This window comes from Macaca fascicularis, chromosome 10, assembly GCF_037993035.2.
Source record: "Macaca fascicularis isolate 582-1 chromosome 10, T2T-MFA8v1.1".
Lineage (NCBI taxonomy): Eukaryota > Metazoa > Chordata > Mammalia > Primates > Cercopithecidae > Macaca > Macaca fascicularis.
Window position 1 is genome coordinate 53,115,134 of NC_088384.1, and position 22,327 is coordinate 53,137,460.

General features: G+C 42.3%; 1 long non-coding RNA gene across 2 annotated transcripts; it reads right to left on the bottom strand.

Annotated features, from left to right (window-relative positions):
• Positions 1-397: 397 nt before the first annotated feature.
• Positions 398-19,957, bottom strand: LOC135965330 (uncharacterized). Of its 2 annotated transcripts, XR_010578230.2 has the most exons (7): positions 19,828-19,957; positions 19,134-19,231; positions 10,937-11,004; positions 8,923-8,952; positions 7,747-7,896; positions 1,354-1,443; positions 398-461 (listed from the first exon to the last, which is right to left on the bottom strand). It is a non-coding gene; the product is annotated as an uncharacterized lncRNA (long non-coding RNA). The 2 variants fall into 2 exon arrangements; XR_012418417.1 differs by lacking the exons at positions 398-461; positions 1,354-1,443; positions 8,923-8,952 and having other exon boundaries at positions 7,773-7,896.
• Between the last annotated feature and the right edge of the window lie 2,370 nt (positions 19,958-22,327).

Consider the following 22,327-nt stretch of genomic DNA (forward strand, 5'->3'; position numbering starts at 1 on the left):
CTACTAAAAAAATACAAAAAAAAATAGCCGGACGTGGTGGCGGGCGCCTGTAGTCCCAGCTACTGGGGAGGCTGAGGCAGGAGAATGGCGCAAACCCGGGAGGCGGAGCTTGCAGTGAGCTGAGATGGCGCCACTGCACTCCAGCCTGGGCGACAGCACGAGACTCCCTCTCAAAAAAAAAAAAAAAAAAAAAAAAAAAAAAAAAAAAAGAAAAGATAACCTATAGAATGGGAGAAAACATTTGCAAACCATATTATCTGGTAAGAGTTTAATATCCTAAGAGACTCATACAACTGAATAGCAGAAAAATCCACAAATAACCTGATTGAAAAAATGGGCAAAGGACGTAAATAGACATTTCTCCAAAGGAGACATACAAATGACCGACAGATATAGGAAAACATGCTTACCATCACTGATCATCAGGAAAATGCAAATCAAATCCACAATGAAGATGGCTCCTGTTTTTTAAAAAAGATAACTGTTGGTGATGATGTGGAAAAAAGGAAAACCTTATATATTACTGGTGGGAATATAAATTGTTACAGCCATTATAGAAAATAGTACTCAGGTTTCTCAAAAAATTAAACGTAAAACTGCCATGTGGTCCAGCACTCCCATATTGGGTATATATCCAAAGGAACTGAAATCAGTATGCTGAAGAGATATTTGTACGCTCATGTTTATGGCAGCATTCTCAACAGCCAACATATGGAAACAACCTACATGTTGATTGATGAACGAATGAATGAAGAAATTGTGGTGTATACACACAATGGAGTATTATTCGGCCCCCCCAAAATGGAAATCCTCTCATTTGTGACAACATGGATGAACCCAGAGGACATTATGTTAAGTGAAATAAGCCAGATACAGGTAGCACACACTGTATGATTTTACTTACATGTGAAATCTAAAATATGAAGCAGAGAGTAGCGTGGTGGTTGCCAGGTGCTGGGGGAAGGGGGAGATTGGGAAGTGATGGTTACAGGGTACAAAGTTTCATCATAGTGCCAATAGCTGACAATACTGTACTGTGTACCTAAAATTGCTAAGAGGGTAGATCTTCTGTTAAGTCCTCTTATCAAAACAACAACAATCATAATAAAGGGGGTGGCAGGAAACTTTGAGATGTGACAGGTTTGTTTATAACCTTGATGGTGGTGATGGTTTCAGGGATGTTTGTTTATCCCCAAACTGATGAAGATATATATGTTAAATATGTACCACTTTTTATATGTCAATCATACATCAATTAAGTGGTTTAAGAAAAACAATAACAATAACAAAGGTTTGTGGAATACACTAATCAGACAATATAAACATCATCAGGGAGTTGCAGAGGCAGCTTACCTGATTACTCGGCCTGATTTGGGGCCAGACATGGGGAAGCCAACTTTAGGAACAACCAAATGAGAATTCATTACAACTCACAGCACAAAGCTACCTCAAAGGAATCCAGTAGATACGCCGAAATTACACATTACATGAAAAAAAAAGAAAAAAGAAAAAACTATTGCAATTCTGAAGAAAACTTCTGAAGTCAGATTGTGTGTATGTGCCCATTTGTGTGCATCTTTTATTTTTTCAGATATTTTCTTGCAAAATTAACAAATTTTTCCTTTCATATTTTCCCATCATTCCACAGTTCCATTTCTTTTACCAAGTCCTAAGTAGGCTTTTACTCCCCTGTCCACCAGTAAACATTGGTTTGGCAAAGCCAAGAGATTATCTAATTTTCATCCAAAAAGGATGGTGACCCTTTGCTGGTGATTTGCATTTCTGCCTAGAAATCTAAACAATTTTTGTTTTCAAAGTTAAAAAATTTAACTAGAACATAGCTTACAGTTAATGTTTCTCTATGAATCTATCACTAATTATCTATAATGTTGTTATCTCATATCTTTTGGCTATTCTATCTTTAACAGGTTTTTTCATTGGTGGGTTCTCTACTTCAGGAACATCAATTGTTTTTACGTTGATCACTTTTTGACTGTCCTCCATTATTGATTATATTGTCTCTTATTGCTTTGTCTTTTATTCTCTGCACTCATCATGACTAAATGAAGCCTTTATATCAGAATTTTAGTTTAGCTAAGTATTTCAATCATTGCTATTTTAATTAGATTATCTGTCAGTTCCATGGTGGTGGTGTTTTAGCTCTCAGTTTCTTTCGCTTTGCAGTCTTTCTTCTCGTTTCATTGTTTAATAATCTTTGATTTCCTTTAAAAACATATATGTTATTTCATTCCTTAGCAACATGGTGCAGTTGCATAAAATTGTCTTCCTTTCCTTGCCTTCTGTTTTCTTAAGTTATGATTAAGTTCTTCACTTGTCATTTTTGTGTTCAGTTTTATTCATTCAATATTGATTTACTGAGTGCCTACTATGTGTCAGGCACTATTCTTAATACTAAGGAAAGGCCTGTTAGGGAAACCACATTCTTGCCCTCATGGATATTACATTTCAGATACAGAAGTCAGACAACAAATAATAGATCTATAATAAAACATCAAGATAGTCTATACTGGGGGATTGTGAGCTCCTGGCCTAACTCTCAATTCCTCCATTGCCACTATCATGAAAAAGCAGCCATAGACAATAGGTAAACTAATATGTGTTACTGTGTTCCCATAAAACTTTGCTGACACCTGCTTTCAGGCAGCTATTTGCATTTATCAATGTTATTCTCATCCTCTTTCTGGTATTGTTTTCTGAGGTCATTCCACTTACTGATATTATGACAATCAGGTATAAGGTTCTGGGTGGGCCAGTAGAGAAAAAAAGAGGATGATGACCATCCCCAAGGACATGCGTTGAGCCCTTTCCTTCACTTACAATTACTTTAAGACAAAGGAGAAGGGGTCATTTTGTTCTCTTCTGGCCGCTACCCATTTCTGGTTGTCTGTATGAAAGAACGGAAAGGTTGGAATCTGATACTGGCTTCATCCTGCAACTATCCAGGCCTGCTACTGGGGTGACTACCAACTAATGGGGCACCCAGAGAATGAGAAAACATGGACATCCACCAATGAAGTTCCCTAAAGGAGTAAGAGGTCAAGTTGTAATGGCACCTGCTGCTTAGTATTTTCTTCTACTGCCTGATTTCTTTTATGCCCGTGGTAGACTTAAACATTTAAGTGTCAGCTTATTTTCCTAGGACACTAAAATACTTTAAAAACACATTTTAATTCTTATTACCAGCCTCAACATCATAGTGAGATCTTGTCTCTACTAAAAGTAAAAACAAACGAACAAATACAAGATAGCCAGGCATGGTGTTGCATGCCTGTAGTCCCAGCTACTTAAAGCAGAGGCGGGAGGCTCATTTGAGCCCAGGAGTTTAGTTTACAGTGAGCTATGATTGTGCCACTGCACTCCATGCTGGACAACAGAATGAGACTCTTTCTTAAAAAAAAAAAACCCTCTAATTTAAAACAAAACAAAACAAAACAGTTTTTATTCATTGCAGAAACAAATGCAAATAGGCAAAGAGCATAAATATGATCCTGAATCCCCTCTCCCAATATGACGAATGTTAACATTTCTAGACATATCTTCCAAATATAAACCTATATAAAACTAACATATGTGAACGCGTTATATACTAAAACATTAAACTCATATTGAATATGTAGCACTTTGCAGCCTTCCATAAGTAACACATGACAGCAATAACAAACGTAACAGAATATAAAATACTCTCAAATTGGCCTGATTTATAACCTGCTTTTTCATTTACTATCATGAAACCTTTTCTAAGTCTCTAAATTATTTTGGGTTTTTTTTGGCAATGGTTGTATAGTATTCCACTGCACAAATGTACCATAACTCATTTAAATAATCTCTCCTTGTTTGGGAATTTAATTTGCTTTGAGTTTTTCAGTATTATGACCAACACTTAAATGAATATCCTTTTACCTAAATATAGGCATATATTCTTTTTTTCCCGTACTTGCTATTTTTGTTTTTGTTTTGAAGATGGTTTCTCTCTGCTGCTCAGGCTGGAGTGTACTGGTGTGATCAGCTCACTGTAGCCTCAAACTCCTGTGCTCAAGGATCCTCCTGTCTCAGCCTCCCGAGGAGCTGAGACTACAGGCATGCACCACCACACCTGGCTATTTTTTTTTTTTTAATTTTTCATCTTGTAGAGATGGGGTCTCACTTTGTTGCCCAGGCTGCACTTTATAACCTGCACTTTGTAATAGAATTCTTATTTATAAATATACTTTACCTCCTCTGGGCACTGGTCTCATTTTTATGTTGAAAACTTGGTTGCAACACTTGAGAAATGCTGGTTCTCTTTGCTAGTTCTGGTGGGGCGGGAGGATAGGTAGACAACCGTGGGTTAGGGTTAGAATACTGATGCTCTGTGAGGCAGTACCCACGAGGTGATGAGGCCCATGGAACTCCTTGAAGAGGTTAAGGGATCCAGTAGAGGGTAACTGTGAGTCAGAAATCCCATTGTGACCACTACTACCTATACCAGGAAAGTGACATTCAACCATGAAACACTAAAGTGGGCATGAAAAAAATCCAAAGGGTATCACCAACTGACAAAGGGCAGAAAATGTATACTCTAGGTTGACATTTAGCCCTTAACACACCATGACAGCATGAGGCTCCATGGGTGTGTCAGCATGGGGGATCGGATGAAACCCTCCCCTCTCTTGCAGTCTGTGGCTCTGCCTCATGTAATATTATCACACAAACCTCTGCGTGAACACCATAAAATGCATACTTTTTGACATCTGAAGCCTCAGCTGGTCAAGTCCATCCGGGAAATATATCCTGAGATGGGTGGAACTTTCACATCTTATTCATATTTATACTTTCTTCTTTTCTTTTCTTCTCTCTCTCTCTCTCTCCCCCTCCTTTCCCCCTCCCCTCCCCTCTCCTCACCTCCCTTCTCCTTTCCTTTCCTTTCCCCCTTGTTATCTGCCTGGGAGTCTAGGATACAGCAGGCTCCGGGTAAATGCGTATTGTAAAGGTGGCAGGTAGAAAGGGCTTGGCTGTTGTTTTTCAAACAGATTATGCATACGCTGACATTATTAAAAACACACGCACATGTACATCACCATTGCCCCAGAAACCTCTCCAGCTGACTAGTGTCAAGCTAGTGATTTATAAGATTGTCTGCACATATTATATTTTAAAACACATATTGCTTTTGTGAAATGTGTATTTATTACACATTTTGGAATTGATAATATTCGCCAAAAAGCAGCCTCTCCTTGCTGGATCTGAGACAGTCTGTCACGTAAACACATTTCTGGAAGAGACTTCATACAAATGCTTTAGATGGGGCCAACCAGCTTCCATGGTCTCTCCCTCTCTCTGTCTCTCTCACACATACACACACACACACGCCCCTTCTCCTCCCCCGACCATGTCACACCCATACAAATAAATAATAAAAACAGTAATGGAACAACAGCCCCAGAGGAAAGCTCTGTTAGGAATAAGTCTTATTTTCAAAGCTGCACAAAACCCATCCAGCGAAGTAACCTTGTGAAAAGCAACACTTTATAACTCCACAGATTGGGCTGCCCCAAATTAGCGAGATGGCTCTGTGAGCCCCACCAAGTGTGTTCTTCAAATACCCTGAGCTGTGACTCCAAGTGCGAGAGTTGACAGGAAATCCAATTTGCGGTCAGTCTATAGAAAGAGTGTTCCAGACTCTGATCACCTTGGTACGGCCATGTGGGTCAGTATATGGCTGTGTGGGTGTGTGGGGCTGGGTAGGTATGTGGGTCTGTGTGCAGCTCTGTGGGTTAGTGTGTAGGTGTATGACTCTGTGGGTGTGTTGCTGCATGGCTGTGTGGGTCAGTGTGTGACTATGTGGGTGGGTTGGTGTGTGGACGTATGACTGTGTGGGTGTGTGGCTACACGGGTGTGTGGGTCAGTGTGTGGCTGTGTGGGTCGGTATGTTGCCGTGTGGGTCGGTGTGTGACTGTGTGGGTCGGTGTGTGGCCATGTGGGTTGGTGTGTTGCTGTGTGGGTCGGTGTGTAGCTCTGTAGGTTGGTGTGTGGGTGTATGACTGTGTGAGTGTGTGGGTGCACGGCTGTGTGGGTCAGTGTGTGACTGTGTGGGTCAGTGTGTGACTGTGTGGGTCGGTGTGTGGCTGTGTGGGTTGGTGTGTGGCTGTGTGGGTTGGTGTGTTGCTGTGTGGGTCGGTGTGTTGTGTGGGTTGGTGTGTTGCTGTGTGGGTCTGTGTGTTGCTGTGTGGGTTGGTGTGTGGCTGTGTGGGTGTGTGTGTGTAGTCACCCTGTGTAATGTGCATTCACACCCCACTCTGGCAGCTTAATCTTTTCCTCCCCAGCATTCACTGGCATAATCAACTGGGGGCCTGCGCAGAACCTGCCAAGCTTATATTAACGTTGGCTCAGGGAGAGATTTCTTCCTTCCTAGCACAGCACAGGCTGTACCTGGCTCAGCTACGACTCTCCCACCTTTACACCCCTCACTACACTACACATACACACAAACATGCACACACACACACAGGCGTGCGCACGTGCGCATGAACACACACGAACACACACAAACACACACGAGTGCCAGGTGGAACTAGTTCTGGTTAGTGTTTGGAAGGGGAACTTCCTTGGCCTCTGCCAAATATAGTCAATCACCCCAAGATTTTCAGAGCCTCTGCCTCATTGTTTGATCTGGAAACCCCTTTCCTACTCTACAGGGGCCACAAGCACATTATAAATGCAATCTCACTTGGAGGCTTAAGTGCCAACCTGGGCTCAAACAGCCGTGTCATCTGAATGAGTAATTTACTCATTCATAAAATGGGGATGATATTAGCAGGATGACATCGTGAGGTTCCTCATTAAGATATCATTTTAAAATGAACCCCAGTCCTTGTCCAGTGGGAGAGGCATCAGACAGAATGTCTACTCCCGCCTCAGTCCAGGATGGGATTAATCTCAGCCTGTTAGCCCTGCTAAGTCCAGTCACACAAACCCTGCAGGGAGAAAGAGGAGAGCATCTGCCATACAGTCAGGCTGCCATCCTGTTCACTTGCTTCTGTCCTTGCCCCTGTCCCTGAGCTCCAGACACACAGAACTCTTCATTGATCCCAGGACACACCCCCATTGCACACGCTGTGTCCTCTGCCTGGATTTCCCTTCCACCTATTCTCTGCCTAGAAAACTTATATTCATCCTTCAAAGCTGAGATCTAAAACCACCATTTATTGCAGCCTTCCATGCTCCCTCCTCTTCTCCCTCAGCCTCAAGCAGAGATAATTTCCTGGGTCATCATGGAATCTCATGGAAAGTTCTATTTGAACACTTCCCATACTTGCAACACCAGGACGTGATGTGGCTCTTCCACCAGATTGTGAACCCCTTGAAGAGAACAGTTATGTTTATCTTTGATTCCCTAATACTCAACCCGGTGTCAAGCACGTAGTAGTAAACTTAATCCATGTTTGAATGAATTATTCTTTGTGTCCTCAAAGTTTAACTCCACGACTGGGGCATACTAATTACCTAATGATTGTGGAAATTGTTATGAATCTATCTCTGCAGCACCATAGCCTAGTAGAGTTGTTTGAATGAGTGAGCTGTGCCTCATTCTGGCCACTCACTATGTTTCCTGGACTGTAGTAGGTGCCAAAAAAAAAGTCTGCATGAATGTTCATTCCCCCAGCACCTGTTATAAAGTTTATCTAACTGTTGCAATTGACAACCTTCATGTTTCTCCTCAACTCAATCAGTGCAGGTTTTACTTACCTGACGATGCAATGCAGGTTCAGGGCACCAGAGGATGGGGGAGGGAAGGAGGGCTCTGCTCCACTGGTTCATTCAAGAACCCAGGCTCCTGATGGCTCTGCCAGTTTCAACAAGTGACCTTCCAGGGTCATCCTTGGTGTTGAAACCTAGCTGGAAGGTTGTGGAAAAAGCAGGAACATTTTATGGCCAGGTCAGGAACTACCCCACATCACTTCTGCTCACATTCCTTTAACTAGAATTCAGTCACTTTGGTCACACCTCACTGCAGGGAAGGCTTGAAAATGTAGTTTAAACTGTGTGCTCAAGTAAAAGTGGAAATGGGTTTGACGAGCAGTAGTAAGTCCAAAAAACTTATCAATCATCCACAAATATTTGATGAACAATATGAATAATGAGTTTTTCTATACCTGGAAGCTACGTATAGGTATGTTTGCACATAGCATATGCTCAATGAGTAGTTGAAATAATTCATCTCTGTATCGTCAAAAACCTTACATATTGTCTCATGTGGAGATGGTACTCAGTAAATAAATGGATGAAAAGGAGGGAGGGAGGGAGGGAAGGAGGAGGGAGGGAAGAAGGAAGGAAGGAAGGAAGGAAGGAAGGAAGGAAGGAAGGAAGGAAGGATGGATGGATTTAATAACAAAGAGTAGATAATGTATAGATGAATGGACGGATGGATGCAAGAAATCAAGGATGCGTGGGAGGAAAGAAGGAAGGAAGGAATGAACAAATGAAAGAAGGAGAAAAGGAAGGAAAATAGTAAGAAAATATTTAATAATGGATGGATGATGGATAGATGAATGGATGAAAGAAAGGATGAGCGGTAGAAAAGAAGATGAGAGGGAGGAAGGTGTATATATACGTACATACGCACACATACACACATATATACATATACATAGTCTTGTTAATATGTAACAAGAATTAGGAGTTATATATATATGCATACACACACACACATACACATACACACACACATAAGTATATGCTTGGGAAATTAAGTACTTGGGAAATTGTTACCATCATAAACTAGGGCAATGGGTCACCCCTGAGGTGTTCCTGTTAGCCCCAACTGCTCAGTCCCTGCTTGGTCCTGATCCCTTGCCCCACACCTTATTACACCCTACACAGGGACTTGACCACCTTCTAGCTTCCAAGTAGGAGTGAGCTTACCTCCAGGTTTCCTGGGTGTGGTGGCTACAGCTTCAAGTGCGAGCCATGGAAAATGGGTGAGAAGACAGAGCAAGGTTTTAGATTCAAGGTCTACACTCTGCTTGAGTGATCAACATCATTTCCATACTATAATTACATTGCCCAATTCTCCCGATTGTACTGCTATCTTGTAGGCTGTCCTGGTTGGAAGTAATCTGAAACTATGAGACATTAGATTCTGTGAAACAATCACTTCCCAAAGAAATATGGTCCTAGACAGTAATTGATAAATCCCATTAAGCCTCTTATTTCCTATTTGGTCTCTTCTGAGATGACATTGTTGATTTGTGTAATGCAAACTGTGTCCCCCATATTGCCAAACGTGAAAGATTTGCCCAGCTTTGGAGGATAAGGGCTCAGGGAGTCTAAGCCAGGGAGCAGAAGGAAGACGCTGTTGAGTTATGATAGGTGGCTAGACCAGATATATCTTGACGGATTTTTCTCCATGGTCTGCATGATTATTCTGCTCCAGAGAACTCCTACAAGGACAGCTTACAACTACTGTGGTTTAAGTCAGAGGCCACAGGATCTGTTCTTGTGAAACTTGGTTAGCATAAAAGGAAAAGGGACGCATTTGGCTCAGAGCTCAGAGGTGCTCCACAAGGGATGCCCCAGAACACTGCAGATGGTCCAGGAGGAGCACACATCTTTGCAAAGCACCCCTGACTCTCCAGTCCTGATATCCTCAGTCCCTGGCTTCTGTACCCTAAATCCAGAACTTTGCTGAGTTAGAGTGTGTTAAAATAATTGTGTTTATCTCATGCTCTTGTAAAATTTAGGACTTGTTTGCTTAGACATCCCCCGACCCAGCCAATTTCTTCCTTACCCTGTCTTTTCTGGGTCCAGGGATGAGAGACTAAAGACTTTTGTTAAAGAGGAAAGCAAGCTGAAGTGAAAAGGAAAGAGCACTAAACTAGGAGTCAGGCAATGAAATTACAATCCCTATCTTGTGGCAAAGTTGCTGAACTGCTTTGAGCAAGTCTCGTCCCCTTTCTGGCCTGGCCTGCAACTCCCCATCTTAAGATAAGGGATTAGTCTAGAACATTTTAAAATTAGCTGCCAATATTTAAAATCAAGAGATCCCACATAAAAGAGGTTTTTTTTTTTTTTTAGCTCCTCCCATAAATTCTGATTGGAAACACCAGTCTCACACTCCCACTTGGCCTCAAACAGCTGAAACTGAGTGGTGGCTTCTTGCTTTAGGTGGGGTTTGCACCTTCAGGTTAACCACAATCCCCACTACTCTCTATTGCTTTAAACCTTGCTTCACTTGCTTATGTTATCAACTGGCTCTCATAAGCTTATGTTTGTAATTTCTAGATATCTATTCCCACTCCAGCTTCATTAATTCAAAATAAACTCACTCTCACACAGAAGCCAAGTGTAAGAACCATCACCTGGGACTGCTATTTGTCAACACTAATTAAGCCTGCATGGCCCCAGTTCTGCACCCTGGACAAATTATTGAGCGCTATTAGAGGCAAGTGAGTCCTCCCATATCCCACCAAGTCCTGTCTAACGGGCAGCCACACCCTCGCCCAGACTGAGAATATGCTGATACCTGGTAGACTAAAACTTCATCTTGTTATTAGCACCAAAGCCTTGAATCCCTACTAAATCTGCCCTGCATTTGATTTCTTTGTAATTCTGCCATTCCTTGGGATCAGGATGGGGATGTGGGGGGATGAGGGTGAGATGGGTAATTCTTCTCTATCAAGACATGTCTAAACTGCCTATCTTTTAGGTGCAACTGCTGCTTCCCAAAGGCCATCGTTCTTGTTGCTGTAAAGAATGATGGATGTGATACCATATATTACCACTGTGCACTTTCATTTTCAGTGTCTGATTTTCCTCCCCCAAATTGCCAAGTGATCGAGAGGCTAGGGTTGCTTTTATGAGATGTGTCATAAGGCCTTCTTTATGACCAACGTGGCCAGGCAACGTGGATCAGAGATAAGGAAAAACTTTCAGGTACCTCCGAGTTGTTTCTTGCTGGTATCTTTTCGCAGGTTCCCTCCAAGGCGTCTCTCCAGGAGTCCATGGCTGCCAGGAGGATATCAGGTGGTTAATCTGCTTTCAACTCCTTACAATTACTGAGCCCACCAGTCAAAACCCACCACAATCTGAACCCACTGAGGGCCCACTCTGTGGCAGGCACTGTGCTGAGGTCTAAGAGGTGAGAGATAAAAAGTATATCTCTGCTCTTGTGAAGCTTCTATTCCAGTGAGCAAGAGACAATTAAAACAAAGCTATGGTGTGGTGCAGTGGGTCACACCTGTAATCCCAGCACTTTTGGAGGCTGAGGCAGGTGGACCACTTGAGGTCAGGAGCTCAAGACCAACCTGGCCAACATAGAGAAACCCCGCCTCTACAAAAAATACAAAAATTAGGCTGAATAGGAACAGCTCCAGTCTACAGCTCCCAACATGAGTGATGCAGAAGACGGGTGATTTCTGCGTTTCCAACTGAGGTACCGGGTTCATCTCACTGGGGCTGGTTGGACAGTGGATGCAGCCCATGGAGTGTGAGCCGAAGCAGGGCAGGGCATCACCTCACCCGGGAAGGGCAAGGGTTTGGGAAATTCCCTTTCCTAGCCAAGGGAAACCGTGACAGACAGTACCTGGAAAATCAGGACACTCCCACCCTAATACTGAGCTTTTCCAATGATCTTAGCAAATGGCACACCAGGAGATTATATCCCACACCTGGCTCTGAGGGCCCCATGCCCATGGAGCCTCACTCACTGCTAGCACAGCAGCTTGAGATTGAACTGCAAGGTGACAGCGAGGCTGGGGGAGGGGCGTCCACCATTGCTGAAGCTCGAGTAGGTAAACAACATGGTTGGAAAGCTCAAACATGGTAGAGCCCACTGCTGCTCAAGGAGGCCTGCCTGCCTCCGTAGACTCCACCTCTGGGGGCAGGGCATAGCTGAACAAAAGGCAGCAGAAACTTCTGCAGACTTAAACATCCCTGACAGCTTTGAAGAGAGTAGGGGTTCTCCCACATGGAGTTTGAGATCTGAGAATGGACAGACTGCCTCCTCAAGTGGGTTCCTGACTCCCGAGTAGCCTAACTGGGAGACGTCTCCCAGTAGGGGCCGACTGACACCTCGTACAGCCAGGTGCCCCTCAGAGACGAAGCTTCCAGATGAAGGATCAGGCAGCAACTTTAGTCATTCTGCCATATTTGCTGTTTTGCAGTCTCCACTGGTGAAACCCAGGCAAACAGGGTCTGGAGTAGACCTCCAGCAAACTCAAACAGACCTGCAGCCGAGGGTCCTGACTGTTAGAAGGAAAACTAACAAATAAAAAGGACATCCACACCAAAACTCCATCTGTACGTCACTATCATCAAAGACCAAGGGTAGATAAAACCACAAAGATGGGGAGAAACCAGAACAGAAAAGCTGAAAATTCTAAAAATCAGAGCACCTCTTCTTCTCCAAAGGAATGCAGCTCCTCGCCAGTGATGGAACAAAGTTGGACAGAGAATGACTTTGACAAGTTCAAAGTTCCCTTTGAAAGGGAAGCTCATCAGACTAACAGCGAATCTCTCAGCAGAGACTCTACAAGCCAGAAGAGAGGGTGGCTCAATAGTCAACATTCTTAAGAAAAGAATTTTCAACCCAGAATTTCATATCCAGCCAAACTAAGCTCCATAAGTGAAGGAGAAATAAAATCCTTTACAGACTAGCAAATACTGAGAGAGTTTGTCACCACCAGGGTTGCCTTACAAGAGCTCCTGAAGAAAGCACTAAACATGGAAAGGAACAACTGGTACCAGCCAGTGCAAAAACATGCCAAATTGTAAAGACCATTGATGCTAGGAAGAAACTGCATCAACTAACATGTAAAATAACCAGCTAACATCATAATTACAGGATCAAATTCATACATAAGAATATTAACCTTAAATGTTAATGGGCTAAATGCTCCAGTTAAAAGACACAGACTGGCAAATTGGATAAAGAGTCAAGACCCATCAGTGTGCTGTGTTCAGGAGACCCATCTCACATGCAGAGACACACATAGGCTAAAAATAAAGGGATGGAGGAAGATACACCAAACAAATGGAAGCAAAAAAAGAAAAAAACAAAACAAAACAGGGGTTGCAATGCTAGACTCTGATAAAACAGATTTTAAAGGAACAAAGATCAAAAGAGACAAAGAAGGCCATTACATAATGGCAAAGGGATCAATTCAACAAGAAGAGCTAACTGTCCTAAATACATACGCACCCCATACAGGAGCACCCAGATCCATAAAGGAAGTCCTTAGAGACCTACAAGGAGACTTAAACTCCAACACAACAATAATGGGAGATTTTAACACCCCACTGTCAACATAAAACAGATCAACGAGACAGAAAGTTAACAAGGATATCCAGTACTTGAACTCAGTTCTGCACCAAGCAGACCTAATAGACATATACAGAACTCTCCACCCCAAGTCAACAGAATATACATTCGTCTCAGCACCACATCGCACTTATTCCAAAATTGACCACATAGTTGGAAGTAAGCACTCCTCAGCAAATGCAAAATAACAGAAATTATAACAAACTGTCTCTTAGACCACAGTGCAATCAAATTAGAACTCAGGATTAAGAAATGCACTAAAAACTGTTCAGCTACATGGAAACTGAACAACCTGCTCCTGAAGTACATAACTGGGTACATAACGAAATGAAGGCAGAAATAAAGATGTTCTTTGGGGCAAAAACTGGAAAAATTCCCTTTGAAAACTGGCACAAGACAGGGATGCTCTCTCTCACTACTCTTATTCAACATAGTGTTGGAAGTTCTGGCTAGGGCAATCAGGCAAGAGAGAGAAATAAAGGGTATTCAGTTAGGAAAAGAAGAAGTCAAATTGTCCCTCTTTGCAGATGACATGATTGTATATTTAGAAAACCCCACTCTCTCAGCCCAAAACCTCCTTAAGCTGATAAGCAACTTCAGCAAAGTCTCAGGATACAAAATTAAATTGCAAAAATCACAAGCATTCTTATACACCGGTAACAAACAAACAGAGAGCCAAATCATGAATGAACTTCCATTCACAATTGCTTCAAAGAGAATAAAATACCTAGGAATCCAACTTACAAGGGATGTAAAGGACCTCTTCAAGGAGAACTACAAACCACAGCTCAGTGAAATAAAAGAAGACACAAACAAATGGAAGAACATGCCATGCTCATGGATAGGAAGAATCAATATCGTGAAAATGGTCATACTGCCCAAGGTTATTTATAGATTCAATGCCATCCCCATCAAGCTACCAATGACTTTCTTCACAGAATTGGAAAAAACTGCTTTAAAGTTCATATGGAACCAAAAAAGAGCCCGCATTGCAAAGACAATCCTAAGTTAAAAGAACAAAGCTGGAGGCATCACGCTACCTGACTTCAAACTATACTACAAGGCTACAGTAACCAAAACAGCATGGTACTGGTACCAAAACAGAGATATAGACCAATGGAACAGAATACAATCCTCAAAAATGATACCACACATCTACAGCTATCTGATCTTTGACAAACCTGAGAGAAACAAGAAATGGGGAAAGGATTCCCTATTTAATAAATGGTGCTGGGAAAATTGGCTAGCCATAAGTAGAAAGCTGAAACTGGATCCTTTCCTTACTCCTTATATGAAAATTAATTCAAGATGGATTAGAGACTTAAATGTTAGACCTAATACCATAAAAACCCTAGAAGAAAACCTAGGTAGTACCATTCAGGACATAGGCATGGGCAAGGACTTCATGTCTAAAACACCAAAAGCAATGGCAGCAAAAGCCAAAATTGACAAATGGGATCTAATTAAACTAAAGAGCTTCTGCACAGCAAAAGAAGCTACCATAAGAGTGAACAGGCAACCTACAGAATGGGAGAAAATTTTTGCAATCTATTCATCTGACAAAAGGCTAATATCCAGAACCTACAAAGAACTCAAACAAATTTACAAGAAAAAAACAAACAGCCCCATCAAAAAGTGGGCAAAGGATATGAACAGACATTTCTCAAAAGAAGACATTCATACAGCCAACAGACACATGAAAAAATGCTCGTCATCACTGGCCATCAGAGAAATGCAAATCAAAACCACAATGAGATACCATCTCACGCCAGTTAGAATGGCAATCATTAAAAAGTCAGGAAACAACAGGTGCTGGAGAGGATGTGGAGAAATAGGAACACTTTTACACTGTTGGTGGGATTGTAAACTAGTTCAGCCATTATGGAAAACAGTATGGCGATTCCTCAAGGATCTAGAACTAGAAGTACCATATGACCCAGCCATCCCATTACTGGGTATATACCCAAAGGATTATAAATCATGCTGCTATAAAGACACATGCACACGTATGTTTATTGCGGCACTATTCACAATAGCAAAGACTTGGAATCAACCCAAATGTCCATCAGTGACAGACTGGATTAAGAAAATGTGGCACATATACACCACGGAATACTATGCAGCCATAAAAAAGGATGAGTTTGTGTCCTTTGTAGGGACATGGATGCAGCTGGAAACCATCATTCTTAGCAAACTATCACATGAACAGAAAACCAAACACTGCATGTTCTCACTCATAGGTGGGAACTGAACAATGAGATCACTTGGACTCTGGAAGGGGAACATCACACACCTGGGCCTATCATGGGGAGGGGGGAGGGGGGAGGGATTGTATTGGGAGTTATACCTGATGTAAATGATGAGTTGATGGGTGCTGATGAGTTGATGGGTGATGAGTTGAAGGGTGCAGCACACCAACATGGCACAAGTATACATATGTAACAAACCTGCACGTTATGCACATGTACCCTAGAACTTAAAGTATAATAATAATAATTAATTAATTAAATAATTAATTTAAAAAAAAAACATGTTCTTTGAAACCAATGAGAACAAAGACACAATATACCAGAATCTCCGGGACACGTTTAAAGCAGTGTGTAGAGGGAAATTTATAGCAATAAATGCCCACAAGAGAAAGCAGGAAAGATCTAAAATTGACACCCTAACATCACAATTAAAAGAACTAGAGAAGCAAGAGGAAACACATTCAAAAGCTAGCAGAACGCAAGAAATAACTAAGATCAGAGCAGAACTGAAGGAGATAGACACACAAAAACCCCTTCAAAAAAATCAATGGATCCAGTAGCTGTTTTTTTGAAAAGATCAACAAAATTGATAGACTATCAAGACTAATAATGAAGAAAAGAGAGAAGAATCAAATAGATACAATAAAAAAATGATAAAGGGGATATAACCACTGATCCCACAGAAATAAAAACTACCATCACAGAATACTATAAACACCTCTACACAAATAAACTAGAAAATCTAGAAGAAATGAATAAATTCCTGGTCACATACACCCTCCCAAGACTAAACTAGGAAGAAGCTGAATCCCTGAATAGACCAATAACAGGCTCTCAAATTTTGAGCCAATAATTAATAGCTTATCAACCAAAAAAAGTCCGGGACCAGACAGATTCACAGCTGCATTCTACCAGAGGTACAAAGAGGAGCTGGTATCATTCCTTCAGAAACTATTTCAATCAATAGAAAAAGAGGGAATCCTCCCTAACTCGTGTGATGAGGCCAGCATCATCCTGATACCAAAGCCTGGTGGAGACACAACAAAAAAAGAGAATTTTAGGCCAATATCTTTGATGAATATTGATTCAAAAATCCTCAATAAAATTCTGGCAAACCAAATCCAGCTGCACATCAAAAAGCTTATCCACCACAACCAAGTGGGCTTCATCCCTGGGATGCAAGGCTGGTTCAACATATGCAAATCAATAAAGGTAATCCATAATAAACAGAACCAAAAACAAAAACCACATGATTATCTCAATAGATGCAGAAAAGGCCTTTGACAAAATTCAACAGCACTTCTTGCTAAAAACTCTTGATTAACTAGGTATTGATGGAATGTATCTCAAAACAATAAGAGCTACTTATGACAAACCCACAGCCAATATCATACTGAATGGGCAAAAACTGGAAGCATTCCCTTTGAAAACTGGCACAAGACAGGGATTCCCTCTCTCACCACTCCTATTGCAACATAGTGTTCGAAGTTCTGGCCAGTGCAATCAGGCAAGAGAAAGAAATAAAGGGTATTCAATTAGGAAAAGAGGAAGTCAAATTGCCCCTGTTTGCAGATGACATGATTGAATATTTAGAAAACCCAACAGTCTCAAGCCAAAATCTCCTTAAGCTGATTAGCAACTTCAGCTAAGTCTTAGGATGCAAAATCAATGTGCAAAAATCACAAACATTCCTACACACCAATAACAAACAGAAAGCCAAATCATGAGTGAACTCCCATTCACAATTGCTTCAAAGAGAATAAAATATCTAGGAATACAACTTACAAGGGATATGAAGGACCTCTTCAAGGAGGAACTACAAACCACTGCTCAATGAAATAAAAGAGGACACAAACAAATGGAAAAACATTCTATGCGTATGGATAGGAAGAATCAATATCATGAAAATGGCCATATTGCCCAAGGTAATTTATAGATTCAATGCTATCCCCATCAAGCTACCAATGACTTTCTTCACCGAATCCGGAAAAAAAACTATATTAAAGTTCACATGGAACCAAAAAAGAGCCCCCATTGTCAAGACAATCCTAAACCAAAAGAACAAAGCTGGATGCATCACACTATCTGACTTCAAACTATACTACAAGGCTGCAGTAACCAAAACAGCATTGTACTGGTATCAAAACAGAGATACAGACCAATGGAACAGAACAGAGCCCTCAGAAATAATACCACATATCTACAACCATCTCATCTTTGACAAACCTGACAAAAACAAGGAATAGGGAAAGGATTCCCTATTTAATAAATGGTGCTGGGAAAACTGGCTAGCCATAAGTAGAAAGCTGAAACTGGATCCCTTCCTTACATCTTATACAAAACTTAATTCAAAATGGATTAAAGACTTAAATGTTAGACTGAAAATCATGAAAACCCTAGAAGAAAACCTAGGAAATACCATTCAGGACACAGGCATGGGCAATGACTTCATGTCTAAAACACCAAAAGCAATGGCAACAAAAGCCAAAATATCAAATGGGATCATTAAACTAAAGAGCTTGTGCACAGCAAAAGAAACTAGCATCAGAGTGAACAGGCAACTTACAAAACAGGAGAAATTTTTTGCAATCTATCCATCCGACAAATGGCTAATATCCAGAATCTACAAAGAACTTAAACAAATTTACAAGAAAAAATCAAAACAACCCATCAAAAAGTGGGCAAAAGATATGAACAGACACTTCTCAAAAGAAGACATTTATGCAGCCAACAGACACATGAAAAAATGCTCATCATCATTGGCCATCAGAGAATTGCAAATCAAAACCACAGTGAGATACCACCTCACACCAGTCAGATGGTAAAATGTCAGGAAACAACAGTGCTGGAAAGGATGTGGAGAAATAGGAACACTTTTACACTGTTGGTGGGACTGTAAACTAGTTCAACCATTATGGAAAACAGTATGGTGATTCCTCAAGGATCTAGAACTAGAAATGCCATTTGACCCAGTCATCCCATTACTGGGTATATACCCAAAGGATTATAAATCATGCTACTATAAAGACACATGCACACGTATGCTTATTGCGGCACTATTCACAATAGCAAAGACTTGGAACCAACCCAAATGCTCATCAATGACAGACTGGATTAAGAAAATGTGGCACATATACACCATGGAATACTATGCAGCCATAAAAAAGGATGAGTTCATGTCCTTTGTAGGGACATGGATGAAGCTGGACACCATCATTCTGAGCAAACTATCACAAGGACAGAAAACAAAACACATGTTCTCACTCATAGGCGGGAACTGAACAATGAGAACACTTGGACACAGGGTGGGGAACATCACACACCAGGGCCTGTCGTTGGGTGGGGAGAGAGGGGAGGGATAGCATTAGGAGATATGTTAGGAGATATGTTACATTAGGAGATACCTAATGTAAATGACCAGTTAATGGGTGCAGCACAGCAACACGGCACATGTATACATATGTAACAAACCTGCACATTGTGCACATGTACCCTAGAACTTAAATTATAACAAAAAATAAATAAAAATAACAATACCAAAATTAGCTGGGCATGGTGGCACTCACCTATAATCCCAGCTACTCAGGAGGCTGAGGCAGGAGAATCACTTGAATCTGGGAGACAGAGGCTGCGGTGAGCCAAGAAAATGCCACTACACTCCAGCCTGGGTATAAATAAATAAAAAATAGATAAATAAATAAATAAAAGCTATCTACTAGCCAGCAGTGATAAGCACTGGGAAGAAAACTATCTGAGTAAAGACAGGATGATGGTGATGGATATTGTAGGTTCGAGCCACCAGGGGAGACCTCTCCCTGAGGTGGCTTCTATGCAGACCCCTAGATGAAGTGGATGCTCAGGCTGTGAGGAAGAGCTGTCTGGGTGATGGGAACAAGTGCCAAAGTCTGGCAGCTACAACATGCTTGGAACATTTGAAGACCAGAAAGAGGGTCTTTGTAGCTACAGCAGAGTAAGAGAGAGAAACTGAAGAAGACACTAAGGTCAGAGAACTGGTCCTCATTGTCCACTGCTCCATTGACCTTGGCTTTAAGTATTCGCCTGCAGTCTCCAGAGAAACAGGAAGAACAGGATATGTAGACAGAGATATGAAACCACACTTAGAGATAGAGATGGAGACAGAGATAGAGATGATAGAGATGGTGATGAAGACGGAGGTACAGATGGAGATAAAGAGGTAGAAGTAGAGGTAGAGGTAGAGAGAGACATAAAAAAAAGAGAGAGAAATTAAAAAACACTTACTTTAATGTATCTGCTCATGAAATTGTGGGGCTGGCCAATTCCGACATCTTCAGGGCGGGTCAGCAGGCTGCAAGTGCTCAGGCGGGAGCTGATGATGCTGCAGTCTTGGGGAAGAATTTCTTCTTCCTCAGAGAAACCTCAGTTCCACTCTTTAGGCCTTTTAACTGATCAAATGGGGCCTATTCAGTTTACTGAAGGTAATCTCCTTATCTTAAGTCAACTGATAGTAGATGTTAGCCCATCTACAAATTCCCTTGAGAGCAACACCTAGATGAGTGTTGGATTGAGTAACTGGGTGCTATAGCCTGGCCAGGTGGACACATACAACTCCCCACCACAGGCTCTTTGAGCTCCTGCCTTATTTTCCATCACATGCCTCTGCTTTTGGCATCCTCTCTGTGCATAGCTCCAAGTGCGTCTCCTACCATAATGACCAGTATGGGGTCTGGCCTAAGGATACAGTACAGATGTTACTGCTATTATTTTGTTAGTCACCTTAAATATTTTTAGAAGAGTGATGATATTTTTCAAAATAAAACGTATGATTTCCATGTCCCTATCTGGGTTCTGAGATGTTTAGATTTCAGCGAGAGGAGTTTGGCAGACTTGCCCCATCTCCTCCAATGCTACCAGAGCACTGATGGATGAAGGATTGCCCTGTGAACCTCTGACTCATCTGCTTGTTCTCTGAGCTTTTCCATAGAGCAGAAAGACAGCTCTAGACTGAGTCAGAGCCAGAGAGGGCTGTGGCATTATCCTTAAAGACACAGCATCCATGAATGTGTCTCCACACCCCATCCCCAGCCTATATGCCTTTGGGGAGAAAGAGTGCTAAGCCCTCTCTATGAGGCTGCCCCAAGTCTTTCTAGGCGGGGCTCTCTCTGACTCCACTTCACCACATCAGGCATTTGCTGTTGAATGAATAATCCTAACCCCAGCTCTGGTCTTGACAGCCCTTGCTCAAAACTTCAGCTCTCTGTGGACTTCAGGAAGGAAGACCAACTCCACAGCATGGCTTTGGAAAGCCTCCATGATTGTCCCAACCAAAACTCCTGCAGCCTCCCCCCCGGCTCCAGATTCTTACACATCCCTGAGGGTCAGGTGACACCTGTGTCCTCCAAGGTCCTGACATTCCCACCTCCCTCCCTCTGCTCAAACCCCTTCATCCACTGGAAGATGCTGTTTTCTTCATTTAAATATCCTTAAGAAAATTCTATTCTGTTGCAAGAAAAAAGAAATAAAATGTATAATATTACAAATGAGAATATCTGTCCAACAAATATCACCATTAGGAGAATGAGAGAGCGACCTACAGAATGGAGAACATATTAGCAATAATATCTTCAACCAAGAACTAATATCCAGAATATATAAAGAACACTTACCAATAAGAAAAAGGTAGAGTACCCAATCGTGAAAAAAACAGGCAAAAGACCTGAACAGGTACTGTACCAAAAGAAAGAGCAGGAAGGCCAGGTCAGAAGGCCAGAATGTTAGGAGGCAAAAGGCCAGGCCAGAAGGCTTGCCAAGAAGGCCAGAAGGCAGAAAGCCAGGAGGCCAGGCCAGAAGGAATAGGGCCAGAAAACAATAGGTCAGTCCAGAAGATCAGAATGCCTGAAGGCCAAACCAGAAGCCAGACGGCCAGAAGATCAGCAAGCAGAAGGCCAGATGGCCAGAAGGCAGAAGAGCAGGACAGAATGCCAGAAAGCAGAAGGCCAAGCCAGAAAGCAAGAAGGCACAAGGCCAGAAGACAGCAGGCCAGAAGGCCAGAAAACAGAAGGCAAGGCAAGAAAGCATAAAGTCAGGCCAGAGGACAGAACACCAAACAAAAGAAGGCCCGGAGTTCCAAAAAGTCAGGAGGCCAGAAGACAGAAGGCCAGAAGAAAGGACAGGCCAGAGAGCCAGAAAGCCAGAGCCAAGAAGACAGAAGGTCAGGAGGTCAAAGTCAGAAGGCCAGGCCAAATGGGCAGAAGGCCCGAATGCAGGAGGCCAGGTCAGAAAGCCAACAGGCAAACAGTAAGAAGGCACAGGACCAGGGAATTAGGCAGAAGGCCAGGACACAAGGCCAGAAGGCAGCAGGTCAGATGCCCAGAAAGCAGAAGGCCAGGCCAGATGGCAGAAGACCAGAAGAAAGAAGGCCAGGCCAGTGAGCCAGAAAGGCAAAGGCAAGAAGATAGAATTCCAGAAGACAAAAGTCAAAAGGCCAGAAGGCAGAAGGCCAGGCCAGAGAAACAGGCCAGGAGACAGGAGGCCAGAAGACCAGCAAGCGGAGGCCAAGCCAGCAGAGGAAGGAAGGAAGAAAGTGAGAAGGCCAAAGGCCCGGCCAGACAGCCGGAAGGCAGATGGCAAGATGGCCAGAGGCAGAAGACCGGGGAGGAAGGCCAGAAGGTAAATAGGAAGCAGGCCACAAGGCCAGAAAACAGAAAGCCAGGCAAGAAGGGCGAAAGCCAGGCCAGAAAACAACACACTGAAAGGAAGAAGGCCAAGCTGGAGCGCCAGA